The sequence below is a fragment of the Halichoerus grypus genome, chromosome 6 (assembly GCF_964656455.1).
Source record: "Halichoerus grypus chromosome 6, mHalGry1.hap1.1, whole genome shotgun sequence".
NCBI classification, from domain to species: Eukaryota; Metazoa; Chordata; class Mammalia; order Carnivora; family Phocidae; genus Halichoerus; species Halichoerus grypus.
This window is the reverse complement of record NC_135717.1, coordinates 19840265-19853049: the sequence shown is the minus strand read 5'-3', so window position 1 is coordinate 19853049 and position 12785 is coordinate 19840265. Positions and strand designations below refer to the sequence as shown.

Below are 12785 nucleotides of genomic sequence, written 5' to 3'. Positions count from 1 at the left end.
GGGGTGTCAAAGAATCTGTGGCCATCTTTCATCTGTCACAATCTGCTCTTGGGCCACAGATACGTTCCTCTCACATGAAAAGCACTCATTCTTTTCCAAGACCACCCACGTCTTACCCCATCATGGCACTGGTTCAAGTTCTAGGGCATTATCATCCAGATCAAGTCCTGGTATGGATGAGACTCTTTAGATGTGACACAGTCCCTTTAGTACGGATCCTCTTGGTCTGAAGACCTACGAATTAAAGAGCTAAGCTATCTATCTCCCAAATACACCCAACATGCAAAAGAAAGACATAAATAGGATAACCACAGCAGACACTAAAGGAGGGGATATGGGAAGCACACAGCAGTTGCTAGTCTGTAACAATTCTGCAATCCAGCCAGAAACGTGTTGCTGGCTCTTTGAGTAGTCCAGTTTTACTTCCTGGGAATGATTTCCCATGGCTCTTGGTTACATGCTCTCATACCCTTCCATCACGTAAGAAATAGATTAGTTTTGCAACGGATTAGCCTTCTCAGCTTTCTTCCCATAGAAAGTAGGAGACCCACAATTTTATGCTGTTTCTGTCCCTTTTACGAGTCACCAGTAATTACACCACTTTAATTCTCTTAAATATTATGTGAATTTCCTGTAAATCTTATTCAGTTTCATTCCATTAGACAAAAACAACACTCACAGATGTTTTCATGACAAGCTCTCTCTGGCTTCATTTTGGAGTCTGAGTACTATGAGACAATTCTCCTAAGATACTCAAAAGCGTTTTTGTCTAGTTGAGAGAGTCCATGAGACATGCCCACAAATCTTTCTGAAGTATCAACAAAAAAAATCTCAGTCTCATCCTTGAGATGATCGTTGCCCTGAGGCTGTCTCTTATATTGAGACCTTTTTACTGTCTTGAGAGTCTGGGAGTGAAAAGTGGCTTTCTTTTTGAAACCATGGGTTCTGGTTCCCTTATATTTCCTCTCAATTCTTATTGAAATTGAAAACTGAAGACTTCCTTTTTTTTTTTTTTTTTTTGTTCATCTTTCTCTGTATATGTAGCTCAACAAAATCATCTGGCAATGTCAATATTCTTCCTGGGAATCTCCTTAGCCAAATCCATATATTTTCTGTATATTTCCTATTTTCCACATTACCTCAGGTAACATGCTGCCAAAGTTTTCACTGTTAAGGATACATATCCTCTTTACTCCAGTCTCAGATAATAAGTTCCTTGCTGAACCCCAAGCTTTTATGAAGACTCCTCGAGGCTCTTCTGCTCTTGTCTACAACTCAGTCTGAAAGACGATGTATCTTTGCTTTTGTTTTGTTTTTTTAATGGCAGCACCCCACTCCAAGTAACAATTTATAATCTGGTCATTTATTTTTGTGTTACAAACCACTTCTTAGAGGCATATAAGAACAACCAATTTTTTATGCTGATAATTATTTGAGCTTGGGATTCAGTTAGGGCATAATGGGGGCTATTATTATTTGTCTCTGCTCTGTAATGCTTGAGATCTCAGTGGGAGAGGCTCAGATGTCTGGAGATGGCTAGGATGGCTTGATTGGGATCCTAAGTGAAAGTCTGACTTCATCTTGGATTCTCTATGTCTCTCTTGCTCTGAGGCCAACTGTCATGTCATGAGAAAGCCCTTAGGAGAGAGAAGCCATGTCAGGAGAACACTCAGGCACACATAGCTAGAAACCAAGGCTTGCTGCCAACCATGGAGTGAGCTTCGTAGTGGATATCTGAGGCCTGCACACAAGCACACAAATGAGTTTGGAAGTAGATTCTCCCTCAAGTCCTTACGTGACCAGAGCCCCAGCTCCCAGCTCAATTACAACTTCATGAAGGATGCTGAGCTATAACCACTCAGCAACTTCTGGGTTCCTGACTGACAGAAGCTGAGGGAAATATTTGTTGTTTTAAGTTCCTACATTTGGGGCAATTATTATACAGTAATAGTTAATAACATTATTCTACCCTTCTCTCTCTTTTTTTTAATTCTGCCCTTCTCTTATGATAGTATCTTAGATATGGGTGGGGCAACAAACTTTAGTTTATAGGTTTATGGATAAATGCCATGACTAAATGGGTCTTTCAGACTGACTGCCTTAGGGAGAAGAAGAGTGTTTTTGTGTGTGTAAAGTAGAAAGAGGGGAAATGAATATTCATGGAAAGAGGGTGGACTGTGAAACATAACATTACAGACAACATTTGCTCTTCCTTCCTCTGGGGGAGGATTATACTTCTCCACCTCATTGATACTGGATAAACTATGCAGCTTTCCTCCACCAATGGAATATGAGCAGGAGTGAGGTGCGCCATTTTGAGCAGGAGTTTTATAGTCCCCTTAACATTCTTTGCTTTTATCTTTCCTCTGCCTCAAGAGCAGCATGTCCCAGATAGGGGCTGCTTCCTCAGCCTCAGACCAGAGGTAAAATAAATGTATAGTAGCCGATTCATAACCCACATGTACTGTGAGCCAGAAAGCAATCTTTGTTGCCATATGCCATTGAGATTCCAGGGTCACTTGTTACTGTAGCATTACTTAACCTATGCTGACTCCTGCAGTGACCCTCCGCGGTTCTCTTTTTCTTTTTTTTTTTTTAAGATTTTATTTATTTATTTGACAGAGAGAGACACAGTGAGAGAGGGAACACAAGCAGGAGGAGTGGGAGAGGGAGAAGCAGGCTCCCTGCTGAGCAGGGAGCCCGATGCGGAGCTTGATCCCAGGACCCTGGGATCATGACCTGAGCTGAAGGCAGACGCTTAACCGACTGAGCCACCCAGGTGCCCAAAATTATGCTTTTTAAAGAAACTTCAGCATAAATAAACCTATTCTGACTAATACACACCTCTTCTCCCTGAGCATTGATCTTATCTTTGTTAAAAACATTGATATTTGCTCATTGTAGATTTTTGCATTAATTTTGACTTTTTAAAATATTGCATTAAAATAATATTTCTCTTGATTACTGAGATTTGAGGAGACACCCTTAAATTTTGCACTGGTGTGAGTCTCTCACTCACTTCACCTGAATTCTGGCCCTGTCCTGAGGTAATACAGATGAGTACAGTTTTGTTCTTGAAGGCCACATGACTTGACCTTATCTGTTATAACAGTAAGCTGTTGAGTCCTGAGATGTCCTGGTCAGAGTATTATAGCACCATCAGAAGCATAAGGTCATGGGATTTTATAGATAGAAAGGATCTTAGGATAAAATATCTCAAATCTTGCTGCTAGAGAGAAGGAAATTGAAACTCAAAGGGACAACATAATTTGGCCAGAGTCACATAGCTGATAAATTATAGGTCTTGTACCCAAACTCATTATCTTTTGCCTCAAGTTTAGCATTCATTCCACTACAATAAAAAAGCCAATTCTAGACCCTTTTCTTCACAAAAAGAAATCATCTCCTTGTTAAATTTCATTTGGGTATTCTGGCAAAAAATGTTGAGAAATAATAAAAATCTGGAGTTCCTTTCCTGTGACTCCAGAGCATGATTTTACTCCAGTTTAGTCTATAAATTGACATGGATTATGAGGTTGTGTGGTATTTAGCTTTATGATAATTACCTATTTGAATAGCTGATAAGAGTTAATTTATCCTGAAGACAACTAGAAATAAAAGAATAACTGGGTTATAAAATTAAAGCAATAACATCTGCAGTTTCTACTACATTGAACATATTTGATGTAGAGAATATTTCAATTAGGCTGGAAAAAAACCTGTGAATGCTTTTCCTCCTTATATTCTTTCTCAAAAGGTAGAAAGGCCTAGCGTGCTCAAAAAATAATCAAAATTAGGAAACTTGCCCAGCTTTTTGATATTTCCCATTTGTCTGGAGAGAGTATATATCCCCTTGTCCTCAGGACCAGTAATTGCTGAGGTGAAATAAATGGTCAACCTTCTCTGAGTTTAATTTGGTAGCATAAATGGGCAGTTTCTACATGATTAATGGCTTTACTTATATCAGATTGTCAAGGGTTCCAATCCTGGCACTACTGATAACTCTCTGCGACTTTGGATAAGATGCTTGACCTCTCTGGGCCTCAGCTTTCTTAACTATATTCACTTGTGACTTATTAATTAAACCAGTGTGGACTGATGGCCTTTGTTTCAGTGACCCTGCTGAGCACGGGATGGGGGTGGGGAGATATAGTCCCTGATTTCAAGGAGCTTATGACAAAATATGGACACAAATACCCTCCACATAAGACAAAATATGATAAGTTACAAGTAAGTGGTATACAAGAAAGTTAAAAAGGAAGGCATCGCTTTCATTTGGAAGCAGTGTGAGGCTGGGGAGGTGGGGAAAACTTGGCTCTGGGTGCAGGCAATTGTGGAAAACCCAAAAATACTAATAAAACCAACCCCAAATCAGTCCACCTTCTCTATCACTGTATGCTGGCAATTCTAAATTGTATCAGTGATAAACTACTACTCTCCCCTGGGGCCAACCATTCCCACCCCTTGTTACGCCACCATCTGGAAAGTTGAAAAAAGGACTCAGAAAAGGAGGTGGTAGAGAAGCCTGACCTTAGAGCAGAGCTAAAGTTTATGGAAGAAATGTGGGCAAACTTTCAAGGCAGATACGGTTTAAAGTTGGGTAGAGGACAAATTGCAGAAAAACATATATCTGACCTCATTATTTTATTTAAGTCTTGCTGTATAATTATAGTATTGTAAATCCAATAATTAATATGTAGAGGGAGTTCCTTGTTAACTCTTTAACACATGCACATTTATTTTTAAGTGTAATTAATTAGCTAGAAGAAGAAGTATACATAAGGTATAATGACAGATAGTGGACTGTTTTCAAGACTTGTTATGCTTACTTTGACTTGGAGAAATACAAAGTGAAATTGTAAAAAAAAAAAAAAAGGAAAACCTTCAGGTTTGGGAGTATCCTCTTGAGTAAAAAGGCAGGTCAAATCCTCGCACTCAGTACCACAGGCTTCTTTCTTTTGTTTTCTTATTACTAAAATTTTCTTCACTAATCAAGATAAAAGAATTGACTCAATAAGAAATAGGCTCCCACTCCTAATGTGTTTGACTTAAGAGTTAAGGAGGTGAATACATATTCTGACTTCTGGAGCATTTGGACCAATGAAGGATAACAGAGAGGAGGCATGGTTGACATTTTGAGAATGACAGGCTGTCATCTCTGATTTCACTATGGTATTGCCTAAGGATAGGTGGAGGGTCCTGTGAGCTACTCAAGTCCCTTGGGAGTGCAAGGAAAGGGCTTCTGTTGCCAAAGGTCATGGAATCCTGGAGAAGGCCATCACAGTGGTTGGCATATCCATCCACTTTTTTTGTGGCTATAATTAGGAGGTATTTGGGTTCCAAGGGTTGGATTGGATTACCTGTCAGGAAAACTTCATAAAGAATGTCTTTCACTGGGATGCCTGGGTGGCTCAGTCGTTAAGCGTCTGCCTTCGGCTCAGGTCATGATCCCAGGGTCCTGGGATTGAGCCCCGCATCGGGCTCCCTGCTCAGCGGGAAGCCTGCTTCTCGTTCTCCCACTCCCCCTGCTTGTGTTCCCTCTCTCGCTGTCTCTCTGTCAAATAAATAAATAAAATCTTAAAAAAAAAAAAAAAAAAGAATGTCCGTCCCCTAAATTTCTTCCCATTCAACTCCAATGACAGAATTTATAATTTTCAGGATGTAGAACTCAGTAGGTTCCCTAGACAAAAGTGAGGCATTCCAATTTCCCAACCATATACAACATCGAACACTCCTTTGGCTTTCCTGTCCTCTTTTGAAAGGACTGTGTGTCCCTGAAAACGTGTGTTCGTGGCTGTATTGCTGTGTTTTCTACCCGTGTGTGTTTCCATGTTTCTCCTCCAGCCCAGGATCAAACTGGCCAGTTTCATGTGCTGTTGGATGAAGAAACTCCAGCGTCAGATTCATTACATCGTATTTACCTTCAGAGGAGATACATTGTCAGCGAGTTCCTGAGAGCATACAGCACAGCCACTGGGCTGACTAGTATTTTCCCTGCTGTGTACACATAACTTTTCTAAAATGACCTATAAACACACAAACTACTTCAAAACACACAAACAGATGATGCCTCCCCCATCTTTCCCTGCTCTCCAGAGTCTGTGCATGAAGGAGAATACTGTCTTAAAATGCAATAACTTTCCATGACACTGTATCATTCTAATAGCCATAAAATTACCAAATACTGCATCTTCTATTTTTATGCATAGTAGCTAGGGAAACAAATTCATGTGCACATCTTTCTTCAGAAAGCAAAACTGACTAAAGGTCAAGCGTTTATCTTTTTATTTCAGTTTGTTGCTATTTCGTTTGGGATTTATCCTATTCACACCCTCTCCCTTACTGACCCACAGCATCAAAATATAAAGATGGTCAATAGCTAGGATGGGAGAAATTCAGAGGCCTGAAATGGTTTGCAGAAAAGGGCTGGTATCTTTTCAGTGTCTCTATAGACTGTTTTAGCTTATTCTCCCTGGAAGGAAGGTTTGGGGATTGCCACATTCTCTATTCCCATTTTTAACAGTGTTGATACCAAACTGAAATGACCTGGATTCAAATCCACTTAATTGCCCTTTTTTTTTTTTTTAAGATTTTATTTATGTATTTATTTGAGAGAGAGAGAGAGCATGAGTACAGAGAGGGGCAGAGGGAGAGAATCTCAAGTAGACTCCATGCTGAGTGCAGAGCCCAACACAGGACTCGATCTCACCACCCCTGAGACCATGGCCTGAGCCGAAATCAAGAGTCAGACACTCAACTGACTGAGCCATCCAGGCACCCCAAATCCACTTAATCACTCTTAAAAGTCCCTAATAGATCTTCATTAAGTACATCCTGGACTCCATCAAACTTTTTGGTTTCATCTCTTTAAGCCATGAGCCATTTGACTTCATTACTCTTAATCACTTATTCTTTTTTTTTTTTTAAAGATTTTATTTATTTATTCATGAGAGACAGAGAGAGAGAAAGAGGCAGAGGGAGAAGCAGGCTCCCAAGGAGCAGGGGAGCCCAATGCAGGACTTGATCCCAGGACGCTGGGATCATGACCTGAGCTGAAGGCTGACGCTTAACCATCTGAGCCACCCAGGCGCCCTCTTAGTCACTTATTCTTCTAACACCTCTGTGCTTTCATGCCCAATACCTTTGTAACCTCAGTTCCTTCTGCCTGAGATGCTCTTCAGCTTTGTCTTCAGAGCTAGACCATAAACTCTAGATGGGCAGGGATCATGCACCTGCAGTATGTATAGTAGACATTCAATAAATGTTTGTTTCTTGACTGCCTGACCCAGCACAGAAATTATCTTTCTTCCTGAATTATGTCTTTTTTATAATTCTGTAAGTGTCCAGAAGGGTCTGCAGGCAGTACATTCTTTTAATCTTTGTGTATTTGCAAGTGCCTTTAATTTGCCTTTACATTTAGCCAGATATGAAATTACAGGCTATGATTCTTTTCCCTCAGCACTGTGAAGCTATATCACTCCATTGCCTTTTGAAATCAATGGTTGTCTTTGAGGAATCAGCTAAGAATTTAAGTGTCATTCTTTTGTAGGTAATCTGTATTTTCTTTCTGGTAACCTAAAGATTTTTTTTTCTTCATGTGTCTACTTTTCACAAGGATGTGCCTAGATGTGCATTTATTTTCATTTATGCTACCTGGATTTGGTGCTTCTCTCAGCACGTCTGGAAAATTCTCAGCCATTATCTTTCTAAATATCTCTGCTCCGCCACTTGCTTTATTCTACACTTTTAACATTCCTATTAGACATATTTTGGAGCCCATCAACTTATTCTCCATGTTTTTAAACTATGGCTTAATGAAAAAACTATTTTTATCTCTCTATGATGCATTCTTGTGGAATTCTAAGTGGTATCCTCCAATTCGAGAATTCTTGCTAATTGTATCTGGTCTGGAGTTTATATCATCTACTGATTTAAAGATTTTAATGACCATATTTTTCATTTCCAACATTTTTAGGAGACACTTTTAAAATATACATTTTATAACTGCGTGTGGGGCACTTGGCTGGCTCAGTCAGTAGAGCATGTAACTCTTGATCTGGGAGTTGTGAGTTCGAGCCCCATGTCAGGTGTAGAGAGTACTTTTTCTTTTTCTTTTTTTAAGATTTTGTTTATTTATTTGACACAGAGAGAGCACAAGCAGGGGGAATGGCAGGCAGAGGGAGAGGCAGAAGCAGGCTCACTGATAAGCAGGAAGCCTGACACGGGACTCTATCCCAGGACCCCGGGATCATGACCTGAGCCGAAGGCAGACACTTAACTGACTGAGCCACCCAGGCGCCCTAGAGATTACTTTTTAAAAAGTAACTGCTTGTATCCCCCCATAAATTCTTGTTTTATTTTTAATTAGCTTTTCACTTTTTCCCAGCTTTTTCAAGATGTAATTGACATATACCATTGTGTGAGTTTAAGGTGTAACCTGTGTTGATAGCGTACATTTGTATGTTACAATATGATTGCCACTGGAACATTAGGTAACATGTCCAGTACATCACCGAATTATCATTTCTTTTTTGTGGGGAGAACATTTAAGATTTAGTCCCTTAGCAACTTTCAAGTATATATATTATAGTATTCTAATCAGCACGTTATACATCAGATCCCCAGAACTTATTCATTCTTATAACTGGAATTTGTACCCTTTGATCAATAACTCCCTATTGCCCAAACTTGTATTTTTTTGCTCCAGCAGTGTCTTGGAAGTTCTCTTCTTGAAACCTGGACTTCCCCCAAAGGCTCTTTCATCTGTGGGTGAGTATCTTAGAAAGCAATTTCCCGGGGCTTCCAGATTGTGGCTGAGAGGGCCTGGAGTCTGTTCATGGACCGCTGCAGGCCCCACAGCCAGGACCAAGGTCTGTCTGCCTATTTACCTGATGCATGGGTGGGTGAGACCTCCTTCCAGGGCCCTTGGCATACGGTGCTGGATCCCACAGCTCTCTGAAGGTACTTTTGTCCGTGATGGATGATGACTTTTTGTTGTTGGTGGAAGACAAACATGAAGGATGTCTTCTGCCATCATGATGCTGGCGTCCCCCTCCAGAACTTAACTATTTTAATGTTAACCTCAGATGATTCTATTATTTTCATTATTGTCATTTTCCTTAATGATCATCCATTATTGATTGTTCATTGTTGATTCTATAGGATTTCTTCTTTAATACTCGATCTCCGTGCATGTTTTTTGATTTTGCACTGTAGGCTCATCTTCAGTGAACATCTTTTCTTCCCTCCTGTTTTTTTTTTCTGTGCTCGCTCCTCCCTATTTACCAGGTTTACAGCTGGCTCTTCAGGATCCCCAGTCCAGAACCCTGTTTTCTCATGTTGGATTAAGGCTGTTGTTGATAATATTGCATCGATACAGATGCAGCTACTGAGCCATTGGGCTGTTCATCCAAGTTTTGGGTAGAAGCTGTGTCTAGTCCCTCCTGCCTGCCTCATTATCCCATTGTAGTAAAATCTCAGCTTTCTCAGCTTTCTTTCAGAGGTGGGAAAAGACAGTCTAGCTCCTAGGCTCGCGCAGTCATCTTGGCTCTCATCCCCTTCCCGTCGAGGGAATGTTTAGTCTCCATTTTCTCATAGGAGCCAAACTCCTGACTGCCTTTTCTCTTTTCCAGCAGCCCCTTCACCACCTTGGGCTCCCGATCTACAGATATGTTGTCCTTGGCTGTCTTTGGATTGGTGTGGCACAAGACGGGACAGAAGGACTTTGATTTTATGGTTAAAGGAAAGGTTAATTTTCCCCTCTCCTTCTCATGGGATATAAATAAAGACTCTGTGGCTCTAACCATTCCAGGGAGCCACCTTATCACCATTAGGAACCATTTTGTGTGACCATGAAGAAAGTTATATTAGGGCAACGTGTCAGGTATAGGAACATATCTTTTTTTTTTTTTTTTAAGAGAGAAAGCATCATGAGTGAGGTGAGGGGGAGGAGGAGAGGGAGAGGGAGAGAATCCCAAATAGACTCCATGCCCAGCGCAGAGCCTGACATGGGGCTTGATCTTATGACTCTGAGATCATGACCTGAGCCGAAACCAAGAGTCAAATGCCTAACTGACTGAGCCACCCGGGCACCCCTAGGTACATATCTTTTTAATTTGGGGTTTTTTTTATACCTTATGTAAATGTCTATTTTTGCTTATTAGTTGTTATATTTTATCTTTTGTCGCCATATATTTGGAATAGCAGTAGGGCTTCAAGACAGGTACTTTCTAATTTTCCCTTGACCCAAGTCAAGCTAAATAAACATTTTTAACTCTGCTGCCTGCAGCGGATACAGTGATGAACTGCCCCGATTCGCCTCAGGACTGAGGAACTCATTCCCCAGCTTCCAGGAGTGTTGACTGTTCACCATGCATAGCTGAGAACTCTACAGGAAGTTTCTTGAGTGAGGGGACCTGCCTTGCCCAAGGTTATGACCTTTCCTCAGGACTAGCTAAATTCCACTGACTGGTCAAGTAGAGATGCAGAGGCCTGAGCTCCTTGCTTTAACTCGGGATAAGGATGGAAAACCATCCCTCATCCAGACTTCCCTGTGGGATGAGCTCAGGCCTTTGTCACAACTGCATTGCTGTTTATCTTCCGTTTGTCAGTCTTGCTTCACTCACTGCCTTATGGGTATTAATTCCAAGAGCACCTCTAATATACCTCCTGCTCACAAACTTTCATCTCAGTAGGCTGTGTCCTGGGGAACTTTATTTAAGACACCACTCTATGGGGGGGGAACGTTGGGTCTCCCTGTAAGCCCCATCCAGCTGCTTCCTCATAGTAGACATTCTGGAATGTCTGTGGAATGAACGCATGAATAAAAACAAAGTTGCTTGAATTTAACTTGCTCAGTTTTCCAAGCTACATAATTTTTCAGATTTTACTAATAAAACGTAGACCTTCATCATCTGAGAAATTCATCTAGGTACGATTCACTTACTTTGCAAGTTCCTGTTTTAATTGAACTTTATTATTGCCTGGATGGACCTGGCACTGTTGACACTTTTGTAGTACATATGAAGATGAATTACTTACACACAAATTATCAGTGTGGGAGGTGGAGGCAGACAGCAGCATGATCAGGAACTGAGCATGGGCCATAAATTGAGGTTTGGCCGTAGGAAGGAATGGCAGTGTTGGAGAATGGTCATCATGGTAATCCCTTTTCAAACATCACTGGCGAGGGGACAGCATGGTAGCCTTACCTCTCATAAAGGTGACATGAAACCTTTGCTGGGCACTCTTTTCTCAGGACTGGCAATTAAGATCCTCCAGGTAACTTTCACCTCTGAGGGCACATAAAACTGCATGCTGAGGATAGGGAGGGTGATGGATGGGAGGCCCACACCTGGAGAAATAGTGTAGTGTGGTGAGGTGAGGTATTTCATAAGTGTTGTCAGGTGCCTGAGAATTCTCTATGGGGATATTTAAATGGTACATTGCCATGTGGCATTAATAAGAATTAAAATGTAAGCATGTCTTAGATCATTGACATGACCACCAATGGTGGATGCTGTTGTTTATCTATCCTGTGGCCTTTCCCCCATTCGTCTTTTTCAAAGCCTCGTCTTTTTTTCAGATATTTCCATCCCCCACTCACCCATGCTCTAAGAACAGATTCTGTTTCTTTATGCAATCCTATTTCCCTTGCAAGTCTTTGTTTCAGAAACCCAGATTTAAGTAAACTAGCATTTCCTGGTGATTTAAAGGGACAAGATTGATGGGATGACCTTTTACTTTATGGTGGGGGGGAAGGATTTTTCCCCTCTCTCATTCACAAGATATAAAAATGGGAAACCAGTTTCCCTAGTTGCCTCTAGTGACCGTGAAGGAAGCCATCACAAGTACATACAAGAAACCATCTTGTGCACATGCAGGAAGATATCCTGTGTACATGCAGGAAGCCATCTTGTCACCATGATGGAAGCTAATGTGAGTCCACATACAGAAAAAAGCAATAAAAAAAATCTCAGAGTAATGGAAATAGAGTCCCAATTTTACTTACTTTGGGTCCTGCCTACCCTTCACCTAATGATATATGAGATAATAAGTTTCCTTATTGTTTAAACAGAGTGAGTTGAGGTTTCCTATTACTTACAGTGAAAACATCTTATTTGAAACATATAATCAAGTACTGTCTTTGCCCGTGGTTTATAATTTCACTGGCTCCAAGTAATCACTGGTGCCAATTATAGGCAAAACTTATCTTTACAGATGTAGGTAAGCAGATCAGGCTGTCAGTGGATTGGCATTTCTTTTTTTTTTAAAGATTTTATTTATTTATTTGAGAGAGAGAGTGAGAGAGAGAGAGAGCACAAGAGGGGGGGGTGGGAGAGGGAGAAGCAGACTCCCTGCTGAGCAGGTAGCCCGATGCGGGACTCGATCCCGGGACTCCAGGATCATGACCTGAGCCGAAGGCAGTCGCTTAACCAACTGAGCCACCCAGGCGCCCTGGGTTGGCATTTCTAATGCCACAGTGATATTAATGACTTCTGGTTGAAGTTGACTGTTTGGCCATGTGAGTTTGTTCCCTCTCTCTAACAATACGTCAATAAAAGATAGGATAGGAATGAAAATAATGTCTAAATGCTCAATGAAAAAAAGATGAAAAGAGAGCCATCAGAAGGAAGAGTTCACCAAATCTCTGAAAGATGGATAAAATATAGATGATTAGAAAGTGGTGACGCAGAATCCAGGAAGCCACAGCCCAGAATATGTACAGAAAAAGATTCCAGTGAAGAGGGAGCCAGTATGCCTTTCATGCATGTAAGGGCCTCAGC

General features: G+C 41.0%; 1 protein-coding gene across 3 annotated transcripts in view; it reads left to right on the top strand.

The window, feature by feature from the left end:
* The window catches only part of LOC118534539 (uncharacterized), a 260521-nt gene that overhangs the window by 222905 nt on the left and 24831 nt on the right, over positions 1–12785 (top strand). For 2 of the 3 annotated variants that reach the window (XR_013448790.1, XM_078074669.1), the window contains 2 exons: positions 8708–8769; positions 9636–11415. The gene's annotated coding sequence lies outside the window, so the exon portion shown is untranslated. Of the gene's footprint in view, positions 1–8707; positions 8770–9635; positions 11416–12785 lie in introns of those variants that run through there. The other variant, XM_078074670.1, reaches the window with a different exon arrangement.